The sequence below is a fragment of the Alligator sinensis genome, unplaced genomic scaffold (assembly GCF_000455745.1).
Source record: "Alligator sinensis unplaced genomic scaffold, ASM45574v1 scaffold473_1, whole genome shotgun sequence".
Lineage (NCBI taxonomy): Eukaryota > Metazoa > Chordata > Crocodylia > Alligatoridae > Alligator > Alligator sinensis.
The window spans coordinates 208226-216662 of NW_005843025.1; positions in this window are offsets into that span (position 1 = coordinate 208226).

Here is an 8437-nt window from a genome sequence, read left to right on the forward strand (position 1 = left end):
GATGACCCCTGCCAGCTCCCTCAACACCCTTGGGTGGAGGGCATCTGGACCTGCAGATTTAAAAATGTCTAGCCCTTCCAGAAGATCCCTAACTACCTCTGCACTGACTGAAGGCTTGATAGAGCTATCCCCAAGATTGTCCCTACCTCTGGTAGGTGGGATATCCTGGTCCCTGTTCAGGAAAACAGAGGCAAAGAAACTGTTAAAAATATCAGCTTTCTTGTCTGGCATGGCCACCAGATTACCGTTTGTGTCTTGCAGGGGCCCTACATTGCCTGGTGCCCTCTTCTTGCTCCCAATGTACTTGAAAAAGGACTTTTTGTTGTCCTTAATCCTGGACGCTAGTCTGAGATCCATCTCTGCCTTGGCCTTCCTAATAGCCCTCCTACACTCCTGGGCCAAGGAGGAGTATTCCTTCTTGGTGATAGTTCCTCCCTTCCACTGGTTGTATGCCCCCCTTTTAGTCCTCAGGTATTGCTGAATGCCCTTGCTGAGTCAAGGGGGTTGGTGAGCACTCTTACCCTCCTTGCTTTTCTCAGGGACTGTTATCCTTTGGGCCTGGAGGATCGCCCCCTTAAGGTACGACCATCCCTCGTGGGTTGCCCCCTCAAGGTACGACCATCTCCTCTACCTTCTGGGCCCTCAGTGCCTCCCCCACTAGTCTCCTAAGCTCATTAAAGTTGGCCCTTCTGAAGTCAAGGGGTTTAGCCTTGGTGTGAGCCCTAGACGCCCTGCGTTGGATAGTGAAATCCAGCAGGTGATGATCTCTATTGCCTAGGTGATCAAGGACCTGCAGTCCCCTCACCAGGTCATCCCCCTTGTCCTGATCTTACTTGTTTTGTAGTCAGTGGCAAAACTCATGGTGCCATATCAGGCCTGCTAATTTGTACCTATAAGCCAATACCATAAAATCACCTTTGCATAGGATTCAGTAATTCTTAACCATCCTAGGTAGATGCTAATCCAGCCTCTTGAAAACCTAAATGAAAGAGTTTCCACAAGTGGCCTAGGTAACTTGTCTCATTGTCCTAGGTTTCTTACCATTTAGATTCTTTTCCTGATTAAACTTTCTTTTTGCTGGTAGTACTTGAACCCCCAACTTCTAAAAAACTATCTAGCTGTTGAGGCACAACATGCTAACCACTGCACCACAGAATGTGTCCTGAGGACAGATTAAAGTATTATTAATTTTCATAAGTACTGTGAGAATTCTGCCCAAGGTACTGAAGGCCTGTCTCAATGACTTGGACACTTTCACCATTCATGTCCAGATTCTCTGGGTGTTGTTATTTTGAAGATATTCTTCATACTGTGGCAACGTTTAACCTCTAAGCATGTGGCTGGTCCCAAACCTAATATAAAAGATTACCAACTCATAGACTATAATGCCAGTCCATAAAATGTTGACATGAATTATTACTATAATAAATATTATTACCATCAATAATACTGCTAGTGCTATTATTACTACTATTACTATTACTAATAATATAAAAACTATCTAAATTGAAAGGATTTTTTCAATTCTTCAGTATGTAAAAGTAACACAATATAAATATTGTTATGGTAAGGATGAAGAATAATTGTAGGATTTGTTGTTTAAGTACCCTTGACAACTATGAATCTGAGTGGGAGGACATGAAACATTTCAAACAGCTCCTTAAGGTTTTGCATGTTTGATAAATACTGGGATCATAATTGCACCTGTAGATGTCAGCTCTATAAATAGAGTGAGACAAAAGAAAATGAGATGTGAATGCGAATCTATAATAATGTTTTGTATAATGTCCCTGTCATTAGCATCCATCTGGACAGAGCTGATTAAGTCTCTTAGCACAGGTGTAGACTTCACTAGGCAGGAGATGTAAAGATGAAAGGATATCTGACAGCAGAGAACCATCATTTATAAGTCTACCATCAATCGAAGCAATGCATAAACAATGACAATCTGTATACTAGTTTCACCATATTTAATTTGTCACGGGAATCTCATGAGACTTTAAAGCATGAGTGATTAAAAAATATTCTCTTTTCAATAAGAACTTACCTTTTTTTCTATGAAACCTTTCCAGAGCTCCTCCTTAGGTGGTACAGTTATACCCTGCCCAGTGCACTGGGCCCAGCCTATCTCAAAGGTTAGAAACTATAACAAAGATCAAAGTTGATAGGGGTGCCTCTAAAAGAATAAAATAGAAAAGAATAAGCATAGAAAATTATAGCAGAAAGGCAGAATTTTATATATAGATTGCTGCCGTAGGTTGAAAATAAGACAACCCTTGAAATGAACATAGGAGGGTGACATGCTATTGGCTGACAAGTAGGCATAAAGGATTTATTTTTCACAGTACTCTTTTTTGGATTAAAGGTCTTGAGGGGAGGAAACAGCAGCTCAAAGCATGCAAAAATCATCAAATGCTTGTACTGTGCTTCACATATAAATGCTTACCTCCCTAAAGCCAACTGAGTGTCAGGAGCCTAAATAACATTCCTTTTGAAAATCCCCCAAAAATCTGAGTTAAAATCAGCTAACCTTAAGCAAAAATTTGTTGGGGATTATCTGTTCTGAGTTATACAGGGCTGAGCTGAAATCAGACAGGCAATTTGTCTCATTTTCATCGGTATGTATCTCTAGTCATGCTGTCTACAATCGGATGATGTTGTGTGAAGGGTTTGTTGTTGTTTTTTTTGGGGGGGTGGGGGTTGTGTAAGTGAAGATCCCCTGGTAAGAGCAGCATTAAAAAATTCATGTATTTATCATGGCATATACATTCCATGAAAATTCAGATATATCATCTATTATTCAAATCCTAGACTATGCAAAGAATTTGTTAACATATTCTGAGTCATATATTCTCTTATTTACTGTATCTCATTGAAATTGATTGTTTCATTAAATTGAAATGATTCTACAGATTCTGTATCTTTTAAAAGCAAAAAAAACCTGAGGAGTAGATCTAGGCAGACCCTTATGGCCCCTTTGTGAAACTCTGGTAGTGCAAATGGATTATAAATATCCCCTAAAAATCCATTTTAGGATTCCCCCCTTTACTACATAGGCCACATCCAGACAAGTGCAGGTGTGTGGTATTTGGCACTACAAACCCATCTGCGGTGCCACATACTGCATGTGCAGGCATTCCCTGCGCTGCTACTTTGCAGTGGGGGGTGGGTTTTCTTGATTCTGGAGATCCTGGGGTAAAAATAAACCACGCCAAAAAAAAAGCAGGGTAGCACCCGTGGCAGCAGTGTGTGCCATCCAAAACCAGAGCCTGGCTGACCGGAGCCATGCTCTGGCTGCCAGCCAGGCTCCCTGCTGCAGGAGTGCTGTGGCTGCAGCTCCCCAAGGCCCCCCAGGACCCCAGGAAAAGTTGCTAGGGCCAGCATAGTTGCTGGTCCCAGCCTCCCCCACCCCACCTGGGGTAATCTGTTGCATGCATGGCATGAGCATTCCCTGGGGACAAGTAGCAGCAGCACAAAGATGTGTTTCTGCTACTTGTCCCCAGGGAAACACACATTCATGGAGACATGGCCATAGTGCCCAAAATACTTCTGGTTCTAAATCTAGAGAGAGTCTTGGTAACTGTTAACAAATGCAGGGGGAGTAGTAGTGGTAGGAAGCTCAAATGCCTGCTGTAGAATGTTTCTGGCAGATGGGGAGTGTCAGAGAGTCATAGAGAAATAGGGCTGGAAGGGACCTGCAGAGATCACCTAGGCCAACCCCCTGCCAGAGGCAGGATCATCCCTATCCAAACCATACCATACAACCATAATGTAAAATCTACATAAGACTATCCTCAACCCTGACACAAAATAGACCTGACACCCTAACCTGCCACAGGTAAAGCAGGGAAACCATGGCAGCCAATGCCCTACTTTTGTAAAATGCTGTCAGTATATGCTCAAGAGGTCCTGGGTAGCGGGCACTGCCCCCTGCTACAGAGGAAGGCAAAAACCCCTACAGTCCATGCCAATCAGACGATGAGGTAAAATTCCTTTTCCCAGTTCTCACCCCTTGAAAAAAAACCCCAAACCCCAAAACCCCAGAATCACCGGCTCCTGCCCAGCAGGGGGAGTATTCCCCACTGCCCGTCGCTGCATGGGGGGTGGGCTCTTCCATGAGCCCCCAGAAGCCCTGAGGCTACTGCAGCAGCCAGTGAGTACAGGGGGGGGGTTGTTTTTTTTTTAAAGGCTGGGAGCTGGGGTGGGTGGGGAAGCCATGGCAGGGCTGGCAGAGCAGGCAGGGGTGCTTGTGGGTGCTGGGGGAGCAGGCAGGGGATGGGGCCTGGCAGGGGTGCCCCCATGATCCCCTCCCTCCTCCTCCAGTCTCCCCTCCCCTGCCCCCTACTTACCAGCATGGAGTCCGGGTCCAGCTCCCTGCTGCAAGCAGCAGGGACTGCCCAAATCACTGAAGCTCTCTGAATCTTGTCCAAATTGATTCAGAGAGCTTTGAATCTGGAGGGGACTATTTGGTGAATTAAAGTCCAGCAGATACCACACCAGTTCTTGGGGCCGCCGTTGGATGGGCAGCTGCTGGTTTTCTACTGGAGGGGAAAAGAGAAGCTGTGGAGGCAGGGGACAGCCACCAAAGAGGAGTATACCTGCTTGGCTCGAGCTTGCAGGGAAGCAGAGAGGAGATCCAAAGTGGAAATGGAGCTTAGTCTGGCAGCAAAAGTTAAGGATAACAAAAAGTCATTCTTTAAATACATTGGAAGCAAAAAGAAAGCACAGGGTAACATAGGGCCCCTTCAAGATGGACAAGGGAAACTGGTAGCAGATAGGGTGGCCAAAGCAGAGCTCCTAAATTATTTCATTGCATCTGTGTTCCTGGACATGGATACAAACATGCATCCCAATGGGACTTTAGGTAAGCGCAAGATAGATACCAACCCACCAACCATTAGCATTGACCTAGAAAAAGGGCACTTGGAGGGGTTGGATGTATTTAAGTCAACAGGCCTGATGATCTTCATCCTAGGATACTTAGGGAGGGAATTAGCTGGAGTCATAGTGGACCTGCTTACGCAACTGTTTGAGCACGTGTGGTGTTCAGGACAGGTCCCCAAGGACTGGAAATGGGCCAACATGGTCTCTATTTTCAAGAAGGGGAGGAAGGCGGAACCACCGGTTAGCCTCACCTCTATCCTTGGCAAGACCTTTGAAAAAATTGTTAAGGATCACATTTGTGGGGGATCAGCAGGTAAAATAATGCTAAGGGGCAACCAGCATGGGTTCATAGAAGGCAGATCCTGCCTGGCTAACCTGGTTTCTTTTTACAACTGGGTCACAAAATGCTTGGATGAAGGAATAGAGGTAGATGTTATTTACTTAGATTTTAAAAAGACCTTTGACACAGTGCTGCACCCAATTCTTATAAATAAACTAAACAGTTGCAATGTAGATTATTGCACAGTCTGGTGGGTGGAAAATTGGCTTATGGAACACCCCCAGAGAGTGGTGGTGGATGGGTCGGTTTCTACCTGGAGAAATGTGGGGAGCAGAGTCTCCCCAAGGCTCTCTCCTGGGACCGGTACTGTTCAATATCTTCATTAGTGACTTGGATGAGGGAGTAGAAAGCACTCTATCCAAGCTTGCAGATGACACCAAACTGTGGGGGGAGGTAAATAAACTAGAGGGAAAGGAGTGAATCCAGGAAGATTTGGACAGGCTGGGGAAATGGGCAGAGCAGAATAGGATGCAGTTTAACAAAGATAAGTGCCATGTGTTGCACCTGGGGAGGAAGAATCATCAACACTCCCATAGCCTGGGAGGTATCATTCTAAGTAGCACAACTGTGGAAAGGGATCTTGGAGTCATAGTTGACTCCAAAATGAACATGAGTTGCCAATGTGATGAAGTAACAAGTAAAGCTAACTGCACTCTTTCTTGCATAAGTAGGTACATCACAAACAGGTCTAGGAAGGTGATACTTCCCCTCTATGTGGCATTGGTCAGGATGCAGCTGGAGTAGATAACCTGGAAAGGGTTTAGAGGAGGGCCACTCATCTGGTTAAAGGCCTACAGGGAAAACCCTATGAGGACTGATTGAGGGACCTGAATCTCTTCAGCCTTCGCAAGAGAAGACTGAGAGGTGATCTTGTGGCCATCTACAAACTCATGGGGGAGGGGGGAGACAGCAGGAAATATGGGCTACAACGTTTACCAGGGCACCCATTGGGGTAACTAGAAACAATGGCCACAAACTGAAGGAGAGCAAATTTAGATTGGACATCAGGAAAAAATTCTTTACAGTGAGGGTTGCCAAAATATGGAATACGCTTCCAAGGGAGGTAGTGCTGTCCCCTTCATTGGAGGTATTTAAGAGGAGATTGGACAGACACCTGGCTGGGGTCATCTGACCCCATCACTCATTCCTGCCCAGGGTAGGAGTTAGACTCGAACTCTTTCCTGTCCAGGGCAGGGGGTTGGACTTTATGATCTAATAGGTTCCTTCTGACCCTAAAATCTAAGAAATCTCCGAAATCTCTGAATCAATTTGGACCTTTTAATTGGTCCCCTGATTCGGATTCCGAATTGGGCTGAATCTCCTCTGAATCGAATCAGCATCCAAAGCTTCACACAGCCCTGTGGTGTCTGTGTATGTTTCTAGCTGGCAGAACCTAGAATAGCCCTGTGGATTCTCTGAGTAGGCCTTTGGCTATTACCATAAGCCTGTTGTCACTGATGTGCAAAGGAAGACAACTCTGGCCATTGAAAGACATTCAATTCTAGTCATAAGAATTTTAGAGATATTCTAAATTCTTACTACTAGAAAAATAGTCCAGGAGTTGGAACATATATGCGTTCCAGTCCCCTGGTTGGACAGCTACACAGGCAAGCTCTTCAGCCAGGGGACACTAGAGGGCTGATTCCTGAGTCACCCCCTGACTTGGGGGAGCCTGTTGATTAACAGCCTGCCATCTCCCCTGCCAGGGAAGGGGGCATGCTATCAATAGGCAGTTGGCAGCTGCTGAAAAGCACCAGCTGGCACAGACAGCCCAGGAGACTGGCAGGACAGGGGGCCATCCTCCCATGGAGGGAAGTCCTTTGGTTCTCACTATGGGAGAAGAGCCCCTGCTCCAGGTACTCCTATGTATTGATCTGGAGGATTGCAGGGGCCAGGGTGACATTTTCCCATTTCTCCAGGAGCCTTGCTGCCACAGCTCAGCTGTCTGCCACCCTCTGCCCACTTTTGAGGGGTGAGGGTTGCTGTCATTCTCCCTGACAGCAACCCTCCTGGGCCTCCGAGAGGGTTCCCACCACTGGAAAATGACCCCACCTTCCTGCCTATCAGTGGACTAGCAGGAGGGGAGAAGGATTTTCCAAGGTGGGGTCCCCAAAGGATTCCATGACAGCTTGCCTCTGGGAGGGCTATCAGGATGCCATTACTTTCTCTCCCTCCCTCAAGTTTGTCTGAGAGGAGAGAGATCTTCCTGGTAGGTATCAAAGAGCTGGAAGAGCTCTGCAGAAGAGCCAGTTTTCTTCCACAAGCGATCCCATGAACAGATCTAAGCTCTTGTTTTTTGAGCCTGGGGAAAGGCTTCTGTCCCAGCAAAAATACTCTGCTTATCCATGGCCTCTGCCTCTTTAAAGTGGTTTGCTATTTTGCTCTTGGTATGTGTATGAATGAGTGGGAGCCACTAGTATGTCCTAAACTGGGACTCGTATTTCATTTTAATCACTTGTAAGTCTGCTGAACATAATTATAAGGACTGATATCTTGATGTATTTTATAAAAGGAATGCTTATGGCAAAGTCTATCAGCAGAACGAAGCACTTAAGAGGACATCACTGTAAATATCTGCAGCATGCCACTGTTCTGCTGATGTATAAAAGAAAGTTTCATTGATCTCAGGATAGGGCCGGACATATCTATGAGCAATGAGTGCATTCAAACAATAATTTTCTGAGTAAAAAAAAAAAGAAATAGTGGAGAGAGGAATACATAAAATAGAACCCCTTATATTATACCCACAATGGGACATACAGGCAAAAATGTATTACTAAATATTGTGATATTCATAAGGAACATCCCTTGGCATTGTTAAATGATTTCTGCACTCATTCAAATTGTAGTTATTAGCCTGCAAGCTGTTTATTACCTACTGTTGTTTTTGAAAATCACATTTTTATTATACTGTACAATCCCCATCTCTTATCTGATTTCTTCGGTGTGCTTCTGTGAGTCTCAAAAGCTGTGAAACTAGATAAGTGACAAGAGAAATGTTTTCTCATCTTGAGTGCAGTGACATAAATACTTACTAATAATAATAAATTTGTCTGATGTGAGAAGCAAACTAAAATAGAAACACATATTTGTGCTGACATATATTAGAAACCCTTGAGCTGCCTTATTTGTGCTGACATACATTAGAAACCCTTGAGCTGCCTTTCCCTGTCAGACTGACATTTCAACTGCAGGACCACAGAAGACAGCAGG